Source organism: Nematolebias whitei, chromosome 6, assembly GCF_014905685.2.
Source record: "Nematolebias whitei isolate Nwh7 chromosome 6, NemWhi1, whole genome shotgun sequence".
Classification (NCBI taxonomy): domain Eukaryota; kingdom Metazoa; phylum Chordata; class Actinopteri; order Cyprinodontiformes; family Rivulidae; genus Nematolebias; species Nematolebias whitei.
In genome coordinates this window covers 16,767,845-16,781,262 of record NC_056503.1, presented here as the reverse complement: position 1 = coordinate 16,781,262, position 13,418 = coordinate 16,767,845, and the positions used below count along the sequence as shown (strand labels likewise).

The 13,418-nt window shown below is 40.9% G+C and overlaps 1 protein-coding gene and 1 long non-coding RNA gene across 2 annotated transcripts in view; both read left to right on the top strand.

The window, feature by feature from the left end:
- kcnab1a (potassium voltage-gated channel subfamily A regulatory beta subunit 1a) overlaps positions 1-13,418 on the top strand; it is a gene marked incomplete at its 5' end in the record, with an annotated part of 144,961 nt that overhangs the window by 72,897 nt on the left and 58,646 nt on the right.
- Positions 1-13,418, top strand: part of LOC119410533 — an 81,264-nt gene that overhangs the window by 52,024 nt on the left and 15,822 nt on the right. Inside the window, exon 2 of the long non-coding RNA XR_005186849.1 lies at positions 2,947-2,990. This is a non-coding gene — a long non-coding RNA (uncharacterized LOC119410533). The remainder of the gene's footprint in view (positions 1-2,946; positions 2,991-13,418) is intronic.

Genomic DNA, 13,418 nt, shown 5'->3' with positions numbered 1-13,418 from the left:
ACACACACACACACACACACATTTTCTGGGTTTTCTGGTGGGGTGGGGGTTGTTTTAAGGCAGCAGCAGTGCACCTTGGTCTTGTTCATGCTTAGGACATGGATCATAAATATGGATAGAATTACTGTGAACTCTTTTTTTCTCACTTAGCTCATTAAAATTATTCACAACCTGTGAGATATTAATCACCCATGACCTTTCCACATACCCCAATTCAAAACATCTGAACCGTCATGTTAAGGTAAAGTTAAGGTCATCAGGATTTTTTTGTTAAAGTTTAAACAGAGCTGCTATCTTTCCTCAAGTTGAACTGGCACTGATCCCAGTATAGCACAAGTTAATTTCACATCATTCTCTCTTATCTTTCCCTAAGACTATTACACACAATTAAAATAGTTACCAATTAAAGTCAAGCATACATCCAATTTTATCAGACAGAAGAAAAAGTCAATTCTACAAGTACCACTGAATCACATTATTCAAAACACAACAAATCAAATCCCCTTATTTGTTGTTTAAGTAAAGTCTTGTTCAAAGGTGCCTTGTCTGGAAACACTGACAATGCTTTTTGAATAATATTGTATCCGTGAGGACCCAGTACATAATCTAAAACCCTATTTATTTATTTATTTTGTTGTATTTATTTAATTAATTTTAATCTCACTTGACTATTCTAGTGTAGTGGTCACCCTGGTGCTGAATGACAAACATGTTTCGTCTGGTAAGCACAAATGAAAGATTGCTGACAGCTGTGAATAAAATTCTGTCAGCAAGCATCTGCAAACGCAAGGTTAACGGTCATGCATGTATCTAATTTTGATCCTTGATTTAAAATAATGTTAATTACATTTTTTTGGACATGGAAAACATTGTACTGCTTTTATGAAGGTCTTGTAGCATTTGACCTCACGTGGTTCAACAACCTTGTTCAAGGTACTTGTTTTAGTAGCATCAGCATGAACTGTGTCCAGTGGAATAAAGAAACAAATTCAACCTGTTTGTTTCAGGCCTTTTTAACCATTCGTCCAGAATCCAGCTACTCTTTTTTTTTTATTTGAGTTGTACATATTTAACATGCACTTTCTTTCTAAGCACTTTGGAAACAGCTGCTGTTTTAAATGTGCTTTATAAATAAATTTGACTTGGCTTTCTTTCCAGAGTTGCATTCTGGCCTAAAAAATCCGGCCCGAACCCGTATCATTTTTTCCAAGCCCGACCCGAAATTGACCAATTAACTGTGATTACAGGTCCGAACCTGAAAAAAAAAAGACATTTTATTAATTGAGCTTTTACTGCTTTTGTAAGCAAATTAGTTTGACATTATTTAAAAACATATTTCAAAGAAAGAAAGATATAAGATTTATTGTTTATTAACAAGAGCCACTGTAATATTATAATTATTATAATATTACAGTTATTATAGTGTTATAGTTATTATAGATATTAACGGTAAGGGGGTGCGTGCGGCTGATGATCCAAATTGGGTCGTCAACTGCGTGCGCGCGTCCGCTGACGCCGTGACTGAGTCCAGTTAAGCTTCAGGTGGGTGGCTGGCAGTGATCCATGTGGACTTTCTTTTACCTCTTTCAACCAGCGGATCAGCGCGTGGTCAAACGAATGCACGTGGCCGGTGATCCAAATTGGATCGTCAGCCGCAGTCGTCCGCTGATGCAATCAAAAGTCTGACACTGACCCGGCCATTCAGCACATTATTTTGACCTTGGGCAAGGCCCGAATCTTTGCGTTGGGCCGTGCCAGTTGCAGGCCCAGGTTAGAAATGACAGATCCATTTCTTTCCCCCTAAAAAAAAATTAAGTAAAAGAAGTCAAATGTTATTTTTTTTAAAACAACACATTTCAGGTTACTTCTCTGGCATGATGCAGGAAACATAAGTTCAAAAGTGCCACAGTAACAAATTATAACCCCCCACCCCCTGTGTGCTGCCTACAAGTTGATGAATTGGATCAGTGGTTTTAGCTTTGCACCTGCTCCACTCACAAGTTTGTTTTAAAAGTGTTTGTGTGCCCATTTTGTACTATCATTGGGGACAGGGGTCCGCATGGGGAACAGAACACAGCAACATGCTCTGTGTGTTTGAACTGAAGTTCGAGTTCTGCTATCATAAGGACGCGTGGACTAGTTTGTGTTTTGGTGCTTGATCAGCTGCAGGATGTGAAGTGGTACACTCACATAGTTCACTTTGTTTGAGCATTTCAGCCTAGCCTTTGTTTTAGCTTAGTTAGCATAATGTAGCTTGGCCTATTTTAGCTGTAAAACAGCTTTGTAATATAGATGCAGAAACTGTGCAGTGGTCCTGCCAGCTCAAGAAGCCGAAGCAGAAAATGCACAATAATAGTCGTACACACACCTTTTTGTTTTTTTAGCTTCACCTGTTTAAGCTTTTCTTAGTTTAATTTCGCACTGAGTGATTTAGTCTAAGTTAGTTGACTCTGCTGTAAATTAATTGTTTCTTGGCATTTTTCTTAATTTTTTCAGTTTTGTATTTTAGTTTGTCTAATCAGTGCAGTAATTCTGTGACTGTCAGGTTTTTTTATATGAACATGTTTGTGTATCAGTCTGATATTGACTTTATTCTCACTGCATATTATACTTTGACTCATAGATTGTTCGCTTGAGTACATCTTTAAATTCAACACAGTAAAATGTAACTTCCAGTTTCATGAAGGCTGGAAGATGATTCAAAGCTGTTTCATAAAGACACATCCACCATCTTGTAAAAACAAGTCCTGATTGTTAACTGCAAGAGTTTGTTGCTTCAGTATATTCATTTTTATTGAGAATTGTTTATCAGAATATCTACACATAAATGTATTTTACTGACTTTCCTGTTTCTGTTTAAATGTCCTCCATGTGACTATGATACAGATTACTGATCTGCTTTGCATAAAATACACTTAAGTGTTTTTTTTTCCTCTGTTTATGCAGGAACCTTGGAAAGTCAGGGCTCAGAGTATCCTGTTTAGGACTTGGTGAGTAAAGTTGCATGTGTCTACACATCTTCATATTCCTCCAAGAGTACATTTATCTCAGACATGTAACCTATTTTATTTATCAATTTCTGCATTCTCTGTGTATTCAACCAGACTTGGACACACAAACAAAATATCTGTCTGAGCTCTTAACAAAATGATTCTGTGCTTTTCTACTAACAAGAGTTATAGTTAAATACCCTCATGAGTGTAATTTTATATGTAGGTTGCAGTTATAAAGTTATTTTATTCTTGCATAAAAAGAGTCAATGGAATCACCTGAACTCTGCTGCAGCACTGGTGTGGGAGGAAAACACACTCACACACACTTACACAAACAGCCCTTGAGCAACTTTCCTATTTCTGTCACCATAAAGAGCTCTTGGAACAATAAAAGAGGAAAACAGAAACCAGACTAATGTTTCCCTTCTCCCATTGGATGATTTCTAGAGTGTGTTTGAATAATTGAAACAAATCAGTTTAAAATGTATTTATTACAGGCTAACTTTTAGTAGGCTGGAATTAAATGAAACATAGTTTTGTTAAAAATTTAATTTTTATTTAACTAAGACTTGATTAATTTGACAAAAATATGATATTCCAGTCAGATGTGATGTTAAACAATTTTGCTGTTGCTGTTTGTGTTTGCAAATAATCCAGAAATAATCTGGTTTAAAACCTAAGTAATGTAAAATTGATGGTGATGTAAAGGGTTAAAAAATAACTTTTTGCATAAACCGCTATGCTTTTTCTTAATCGTTTCGACTAAAGTTTCCAGTTTTTGTGAAATAGGTCTTTCAGGTGATGAAGAGTCTTCAAAAAGGCTTTTTGATGCTTTTCAGATTTTTTATTAGACCTTTATTTATACAGGTTAGTTCCAATTGAGCCTCAAATACTCATTTACAAGAGAGACCTGCTGTTTATTTGTCAGGCTGTAATGTGTGGCTCTGACTTCTCTGACACCACAGGTGAATATGACTCAAACTGAATGAGCTGAAGGTGCCGAAAAGGTCAAGCTAATGCCAGCAGGCTGCTTCATGCTGCGTCTCCGTCAGACACGATGCTGACAGGGAGAGGGAGGATGTAAAAGAGCAAAAAGTGATGCTAGATGCAGTTTACCACTTCACCTGAAGGAGTCTTGTCAAGATTAGTGAGGATGATGTCAGCAGCAGAAGGATTAGAGTTATTATCATTCATCGTGTGTAACAGAGACTGAAATGTGTTTCTCAGACCAGTCTAAAATAAATAAAATACAAAAATTAATTAAAAAATCCTAAAGTGTTAAAAGAAAAAGTGGCACCTTAAGAAACCAAGTTAAGTTATCTTTTCTTCCCATCAATCTAGCTTTGGGAAACAACACAGCACAATAACTGCTTCGTTGAAGGTTTTTAATGATGATGTTGTTAAAGCATTGGATGCTAAGGACTACTGTGCTGCACATTATCAACTATTTCCTGCAGGCTCTATAAAGTTCTATCTTATCTTATGTTATTTAGACTTGTCTAAAACTTTTGATACTGTGGACAATGACATCTTATGTCATAAGCTCTCAGACATTGGTTTCTCAGATCAAACTATGAGTTGGTTTTCTAATTATCTCTCATGCTGAAAGTAATGTGTTCAACACAATAGTTCTTCTTCTAGTTATTTAACCCTCAATAATGGTGTACCACCAGTCTCAATCTCCGGACCCACTCTTTTTACAATCTACATGGTCAGAACATTCCTGACGTGTCCTTGCATTTCTATGCTGACGATACAGTTGTTTATTGTCGAGCTAGAACAGTTACTAAGGTTTTCTAGCTTTTACAGTCTGCATTCGTCATCATCCAGTCAAATTTGTTCCATCTCAAATTGTTGCTAAATGCTGATAAAACCAAAGGGATGTTGTTTTTAAACAGAAAGTTTGTACCAGCAGTCCTTTCTTATATCTTGTCTACAAATAGTGTTCCTATTGAGTTTCTAGATTCTTACAAATACAGCGTTCCCTCGTTTATAATGGGTGTTAGGGACCACGCCCCCTCTGATAAGTGAAAAACCGTGAAGTAGGGATACAGTAGCCCAAATAGTAATAGTAGTAGTAGTAAGTAGTAGTTTATTTTAGTATTTATATAAATAATATATATTGTTTATATATTATATTATTTATAATAATAATATATATATATATATATATTTTAGACCTCGTGGCCCCGCTAAAAATCAGGCGATCAAAGCGGGCACCACACCCCTGGTTGAACGCGACCACTCGAGCAGCCAAACGTCTATGCAGGAGAGCCGAGCGTAAGTGGAAAAAGGACAAATTACAGGTTTCTTTTATTATGTTAAAAACGTGTTTGAAAGATTATCAGAGCATCGTTAAACCTGAAAGAACAAATATCATTCATTGCTTCAAACATTCATAATCCCTGTGTTCTTTTTAATACCGTAAATTCCATTTTAAACGTGCCTCGGTCTGCCAGCATGGAGGCCTTTGTTGACATCTGCAACAACTTTACCAGATACTTTGCTGATAAGGTAGAGTTGATTAGGTCAGCCATCCCCCAATCCACAACTGACCCCTCTGTCTTTGTCCCTTGCTCAGCTGTCTTCAAACAATTTGAACCCATTTCACTCCCATTTCTAAACAAAGTTGTTGGTCAGATGAAACCCTCCGGTTCCCCCGCTGACCCCATTCCTGCGTCATTTTTCAAACAAGTTCTACCCCCGATTGGACCCTCTGTTCTTACTATTGTAAATAGTAGTATTGTGACAAGTGTGGTTCCCCATGTTTTCAAGCATCCGTTAATTAAGAAACCTGGACTTGACCCTTGGATTTGCTCAAATTTCAGACCAATCTCAAAACTTCCCTTCCTGTCCAAAATCCTGGAGAAAATAGTTTTCATTCAAATAAACAAGTTTTTGAATGAGAACAGAGTCTTCAAGCTTTTTCAGTCTGGTTTTAAGCAACTCCACAGCACTGAAACAGCATTAGTAAGGGTTTGTAATGATATTATGATATCAAATGATTCTGGTTAATTTGTGGTACTTGTGCTCCTGGACCTTACTGCTGGTTTTGATACCGTTGACCACAGTATCCTTATATCACGGCTGGAACAGTGGGTTGGGATCACAGGTGCTGCATTAGAATGGTTCTGCTCATACCTGAGTGGCAGGAGTTTTTGTATCAAGGTTGGTAATAATGTGTCTGCCTGATTACCTCTTTCTTGTGGGGTCCCACAGGGTTCGATTCTTGGACCCCTTCTGTTCTCACTTTATTTGCTCCCACTGGGGTCCATCCTGAGGAAACATGGTTTTTCATTCCATTGTTATGCTGATGACTGTCAGATCTACCTGCCTGTGAAACCAGCAAGTGTTTGCTCCATTCACCCGCTGTTAAAATGTCTGGATGACATTAAGGGTTGGATGGCTTCAAATTTCTTAAGTTTTAAAGATGAGAAGACTGAAGTCATTGTCTTTAGCCCTAGCTCAACTGCTGCCACTGATCCTGTCAACCTGGACTCTCATCAGCCATATCTTAAGCAGTCTGGTAAAAATCTCGGGATGGTTTTAGACTCTTTAAGTTTGACAAACAAATTAACTCTGTTCTGCAGAAAAGCTTCTTCCAACTAAGACAGGTAGCTAAGCTAAAGCCAGTGTTGTCCAGACCTGACCTTGAGAAACTAGTCCATGCCTTTGTCATGACCCGATTGGACTATTGCAATGCACTCTATGCTGGGGTCAGCCAGGCCTCCATTTCACGTCTTCAGCTCATCCAGAGTACTGCTGCCCAGCTTTTAACCGGAACTCGTAGGTCTGAACATATTACACCAGTTCTGTCCTCCCTTCACTGGCTCCCTGTTCGTACGAGGATAGTCTTAAATTCTTCTGTTGACCTTCAAATGCTTAAATGGCCTCGCACCCCTTTACCTCTCTGAGCTACTGGAACCTTACATTCCCTCTCGGGCCCTGAGATCATCCGATCAGCTGCTTTTGGCTGTTCCAAAAACAAGACTGAAGCTCAGAGGAGATCTGGCTTTTTCTTTCGTGGGCCCCAAACTCTGGAACAACCTGCCCCCCAACATCAGGCAGGACACCTCCCTTCCTCACTTCAAATCTCTGCCAAAAACACATCTGTTCTTGCAGGCATTTCACACAGTGTAAATTGATTTAGTGTTTTTTGTTCTGTGATCCTATGTTTTAAATGCTTTTTATTAATTTTTCAGTTATTATTATTAGTGTATTGTATTTTTTTTCTCTTTAATTTTACTCCCATTGATTGTTATTGTTGTTGTTAAGCATTTTGGTAACAGGTTCTGTTTTAAATGTGCTCTATAAATAAAGTTGACTTGACTTGACTATATATATATATATATACATATATATATATACATATATATATATATATATATATATATATATATATATATATATATATATGAAGGCATTACAAACCCTTCCCACACTCTTGCAATACTCTAAACAATATTTATGTCGTGTTCGGCCGTCAGGAATGTTTGAACCCACGTGCAGGAGGATGACGAGGACGCTCGAGGAATAAATAAAAATATATTTATTTAAACAAAACAAAATCAAAACGCTGACAGGGCAGCTACTCACAAAAAATTATCGGATGGACGGAACGGAAGGCTGAACACAACACCATAGAAGGACAATCCCGAGACAAAGACAAGACACCAGTGAACTGAATATATACACACACACTGATTAGGACAATGACAGACACCTGCAGTGATTAACATTAGACACAGGTGAGACAGGGGCTGAACACAAGGGAAAACACTGAGTGCTGGAAACATGAGGAAACAGACCAAACCCCCACAGTACCCCGCACTCAAGGGATGGCTCCAGACATCCCAAGGACAAGCTACATCCAACTTGGGTGGGAGGAGGGACAAACCAAGACAGAGAAACACATAGGACCAGAAGAACAAAAAACTGACAGGAAAACCTAGGTAGCTAAACACAAATCCAAATCCAGGAACCCCAACCACAGTCAAGGTGGACGGTCAGGAGACCATCCAGGGCAGGACCAGTATTCAGGGGGACGGCCAGGAAACCATCCACCCCCTGGCCAGCGCTCTGGTGGACGGCCAGGGGACCGTCCATCTCTGGGTAGTACAGGCGTCCATCTAAGCCCTCCTGGACTCAAGCAGGTGAGGACCTCAGACAGACCAGGGGGCGGACCAGGGGTTGAAGCAGGGACGAAGACCTCTGCAGACGGGCCGGGAGCATGGACCTCAGGTGAGCCCGGAGCGTGGACCTCAGCCGAAGACGACTCGGGAGCATGGACCTCAGGTGAGCCCGGAGCGTGGACCTCAGCCGAAGACGACTCAGGAGCTTGGACCTCAGGTGAACCAAGAGCGAGGACCTCAGCCAAAGACGACTCATGAGCTTGTACCTCAGGTGAACCAAGAGCGAGGACCTCAGCCGAAGACGACTCGGGAGCGTGGACCTCAGGTGAGCCAGGAGCGAGGACCACAGCCGAAGACCACTCGGGAGCATGGACCTCAGGTGAGCCAGGAGCGTGGACCTCAGCCGAAGATGACTCGGGAGCTTGGACCTCAGGTGAGCCAAGAGCGAGGACCTCAGCCGAAGATGGCTCGGGAGCGTGGACCTCAGGTGAGCCAGGAGCGAGGACCTCGAGAGACGAGCTGTGAACCAGATCTGTAGCAGGAGAGTCGGGTACCAGGACTACAGTTGGAGAACCAGGAACGGGAACCAGAGACAGGGCTGCAGCTGGAGAACCAGAGACCAGAGACGGGGCTGCAGCAGCAGGTGATGGAGCCGGGGCTACAGCTGGAGAACCAGAGACCAGAGACGGGGCTGCAGCTGGAGAACCAGAGACCAGAGACGGGGCTGCAGCAGCAGGTGATGGATCCGGAGCTGCAGCTGGAGAACCAGGAACCAGAGACGGAGCTGCAGAACCAGGAACGGAGACCAGAGATGGGGCTGCAGCTGGAGAACCAGGAACCAGAGACGGAGCTGCAGCTGGAGAACCATGAACAGAAGACAGAGCTGCAGCAGGTGGTGGAGGAGTCTGGGCTGCAGCAGGTGGTGGAGGAGCCATGAACCCCTCAGGAGGACTGGAATGAGGAGTATCCACCTGGGTCTCCTCGCAGTGGGGCAGAAGCGGAGCCAGATACGTTGCCACTAAGGAAGCCTGCCACCGTTCTAGCTCCTCCAGCGAGGGAGGGCTGTACTGCTCCTCTGAGGGACACAGGTACCTCCCCCCCAGCAAAATTTTCTGCCGTTCCTCCGGCGACTGAGGGCTGGGCTTCTCCTCCCTTCGCGAAGCTCTCCCCTTCTTGCGCTGGGTTCGGGGAGGACCAGCGGTTTGCCCCCCTCTCTCCGATGATTGCTTGGCCCCACCAGGTGGAGAGCGAGGAGGAGGTGGGCAGCGGGGTGCAGCGGCGCGGTGAGGCGGAGAGGGACGGAGAGGCTGTGAGAACCCAGGTTTAATGGCCAGGCGGGTCCCCCAAAATGGATTCCTCCTCTCCTCCCTTTCTCTGTCTTTCTGGGCAGTTTTCTCTGCCTCACGGGCCAAAAACTCGAACAAAGTAATCATCCTCCCGCTGGGTTCAGTATGGTCTCGGGATTCTGTCGTGTTCGGCCATCAGGAATGTTTGAACCCACGTGCAGGAGGATGACGAGGACGCTCGAGGAATAAATAAAATATATATTTATTTAAACAAAACAAAATCAAAACGCTGACAGGGCAGCTACTCACAAATTAATCGGATGGACGGAACGGAAGGCTGAACACAACACCATAGAAGGACAATCCCGAGACAAAGACAAGACACCAGTGAACTGAATATATACACACACACTGATTAGGACAATGACAGACACCTGCAGTGATTAACATTAGACACAGGTGAGACAGGGGCTGAACACAAGGGAAAACACTGAGTGCTGGAAACATGAGGAAACAGACCAAACCCCCACAATTTCTAAACTCTAAAGGCTCTAAAAGAGCACAGCATGTCATGATTTCAGCTCTCTGCCTCCTGCGGCACTTGGCCATCTGCAAGCACTTTCGGCCACGCCCACTCCTCCATTGTTGAATGGAGATATGACACGCTGCAGAATGAAATTTCTCCTGCAGCTGTGGGCTGCCCAAAGGTACAGCAGGTGCTAAATAATGTAAAATAATTAATTTTGAATAAAAATTCCACGCCGATCGTGTGGCTCATCCATCAATCATCCAATTGTGTGTCATGTCCAATCTTATTTTGAAAAACCGTGATAGAGCGTGACCGTGATAAATGAAGTGTGAAGTAGCGAGGGATTACTGTATTCCTTTTTCCCTTTTGGGCACTTTATTTTGTACTTTTAGTGCATGCTTATTTTTTTGTGAGTAGAAACTGTTCTTCTCATCCTGAACATTTCATTACATTGTTGACTTTGTCTTAATCTGCATAATAAACATAAACAACCCTGTTGTCCGAGCTCTGAGGCTGTCCAACCATCTGCCTGAAAGAGGGGTGAAGGGTGGGTGGGGTCCATCATTATATTCTTTCTCTGGTTCTGCATCTTCTTCATGAATGTCCTCGAGTAAAGGACTGTCTCGCTCTTGTTTTATTTATTTATAGCTGATTTAATTACTCTTTGCAGCACTTTCTTGTCAGCCTCAGAGCAGTTTCCATTCCAGACTGATATTGGAAAATGTCAGGAAACTCTGCAACAAAAAGGAAGTCAACACAGCAGCAGTGACACTGACAGGCTTCATCCTCCTCATAAAACACTTAGTGAACATGTTGCTGGCTTTTTGCAGCTCATGTGAGAACATCCAGCGAGTGGAGGTCCAACTGTCCGGCAGTTTTTGCCTGCTTCTCCTCCAAAATAAGAGGTGGAAGTGTAAACTCTCTTACTGAATTCATCACTCTTGTTTTTGTTACATTGATGCTCAAGTTGTTTGTCAGAAAGCTCTTCTACTTCCTGCCGTTAGTGAGACTCATAATTGTTGGATATCAATCTGTCAACAGCAGAGTCAGCTATGAACTTTGCAGTATCATTTCCTGGATACCTAGTGGAGCAATCAGATGTGAGAGTCGAGTGTACAAGAGGAGGCTCAAGACGTGTAATATGTGTATCATTTGTGTGTGCCCTGAAAGCAGAATGTCTCATTAGTGTTCATCCTGAAAAGTGATCAAACTGTGGTTAAAAACTAAAAATATAAAATAAAAGAAGAATCACTGTCAGTTACTTGGGTAACAATGCAAAACCAATAAAGCATGTTTATTCTTTATTGTCACCTAATAAATTCATGAGCCTGCATCACTTCCTGCACAAAGAAACTGATGTTTGTGTGTTTAAATGTGACAGCCAGAGATCCTGGTCGAATTTCACCAGAGTGAGAATGTGTCAATAAATAAATGTACTTTTATGGAACAAACTTCCCAGAATACTCACTCACATAGAGCGATTGTTGAAACACTCCTTAGGTCGTGTTAAATCATGACTCAGCAGTCTGTTTCCGTTCGTCACTAGCTGTGTTGATGACAGCCAGAAGATGTAACTGTTACTTGAGCTGCACATTTTCAAGTGCGTAAGTGCAACTGCGTCATGATGTTTTGAGATAAACACTCATCAACTTCATTTCCATAAAACGTTTTTCTCTAAAAATATTTTATTGCTGTTCAGTTTCCTTCCACTCTTTATTCAGAATCCTGCAGAATGCAGCCCTGAGCTTTAGAGAGTGTTTTCTTTAATGCAATATATCATTCTGGGCTTCACAGGACAGTCTCTTCTACATTGCTGTTGCTTTTATTACAATTAAAAAGTACTTTATCACATTGTACTTATGACTGAGGGTATGTATTCATAAATCAGATTCATACTTGCATTTATTTTGTGTGTGTGTATACAAACACACACACACACACACACACACACACACACACACACACACACATATATATATATATATATATATATATATATATATATATATATACTGTATGCATGTAAATGTAATTATTTACATACATACATACACATATTTGTCAGTTTTTAGTATTACCTCAGCACAATTTTCAGACAGAAACCCTCTTTTTCAAAATGCTTCGTACACTTAGCTCAGTCACACGTAGTTAACAGAACACCCTGATCTTTTGCTAAATGAATAATTGCTTCTTTTGTTACCCAAATGTATAAAAAGTAGTCTTCGTAACATTTTACATTAACTGGCACCAAAGTGCTGACGTTGTTAGAAACTACTGATTTCTTTACAGGAGGCAGAAAATGTTTTTTTTTTTCTTTTTTAAACGTGAGGTCCTGATGAAACATCTGTCACCCAGAGGTTCAGTTCATGGTTTCTAACATGGCTGATCAGTGTTGCATGGGCTTCATTTATTCGTTGGCCCTTTCCTTCTTCGTTCAGTCTTCTACATCAGTGTCCAGTTCCTTCTTCTCTGTGGACTCCCACTCTTGTCTTTACTCTTCTTGTTTTTCTAGCTCCTTCTATTTTTATTGTAACCAGATTAACTCATCTTCTGCATGTTTTTTAAAGTAAGTACTGTATGTATATGCGATTGGCGCACTTTCATTTGTGCACTTGCACGTTTGCACGCCTGCTGGATGAGAGGTGGTGATGAGAGGTTTGTTGGATTCACTTTACATTATAGGTGTGGTCATTTGAAAAAGAAAGGCCTTGAGATGGTAACAAAGTAACATCATGAGATGCTTCAGTTTCTAAAGTGTGAGGCTTACATCATGATTATAGTTAAATAAACCTGGGCTGGTGTTTTGCACCTAGACTGTGAGGTTTTGCTAACGGAGGAACACATTTTAAATGTGTAAGTAATCATGCTGCACTAATTTAAATGAGAAAATATTTGAAATAATTAGTAAGATCACTCTATTGAATTCATTTAAATCTTTTCTCATGTCTTTCTTCCTAAAATATCCTCTCTTCTTTCTTCCTCGTTCTCTGGCCCCGTGGGTCTTGTATTTGATTGGGAGGTTGGTAGTTGGCAGGATCAGTGGGGCTTTTAATAACACACACAAAAGCATTAAACATTTCTGGTAAAAGTTTGCTAATATGTTTCTACCCTCATGTAAAAAAAAAAAAATACTTGCTTATTTAGTAATAACCAACCTTTTATTACACAGTATTCTTTAGTAAATACTTCTCCCTGTTTGCTCAGGTTACACTTCAAATTTGGATACAACAAAGAAACAAGCTAATTAAGTGACTGACTTACTAACATACACATGAAATATCAGAACATGTAACTTAATAGGTAGTGTGTCCTGCACTTTGGTAGTGGTACAGCAAATGACGTAGAGGCAATAAGCAAATTAATAAATAAATAAAACATGAGAAACTCTTTACTTCAATGGGATTTTGACAAAACGAGTGAGAAAATCTTGCATTTTGGGAGCTCCACAGCTGAGGCACACTTAGCAGATTTTTTTTTA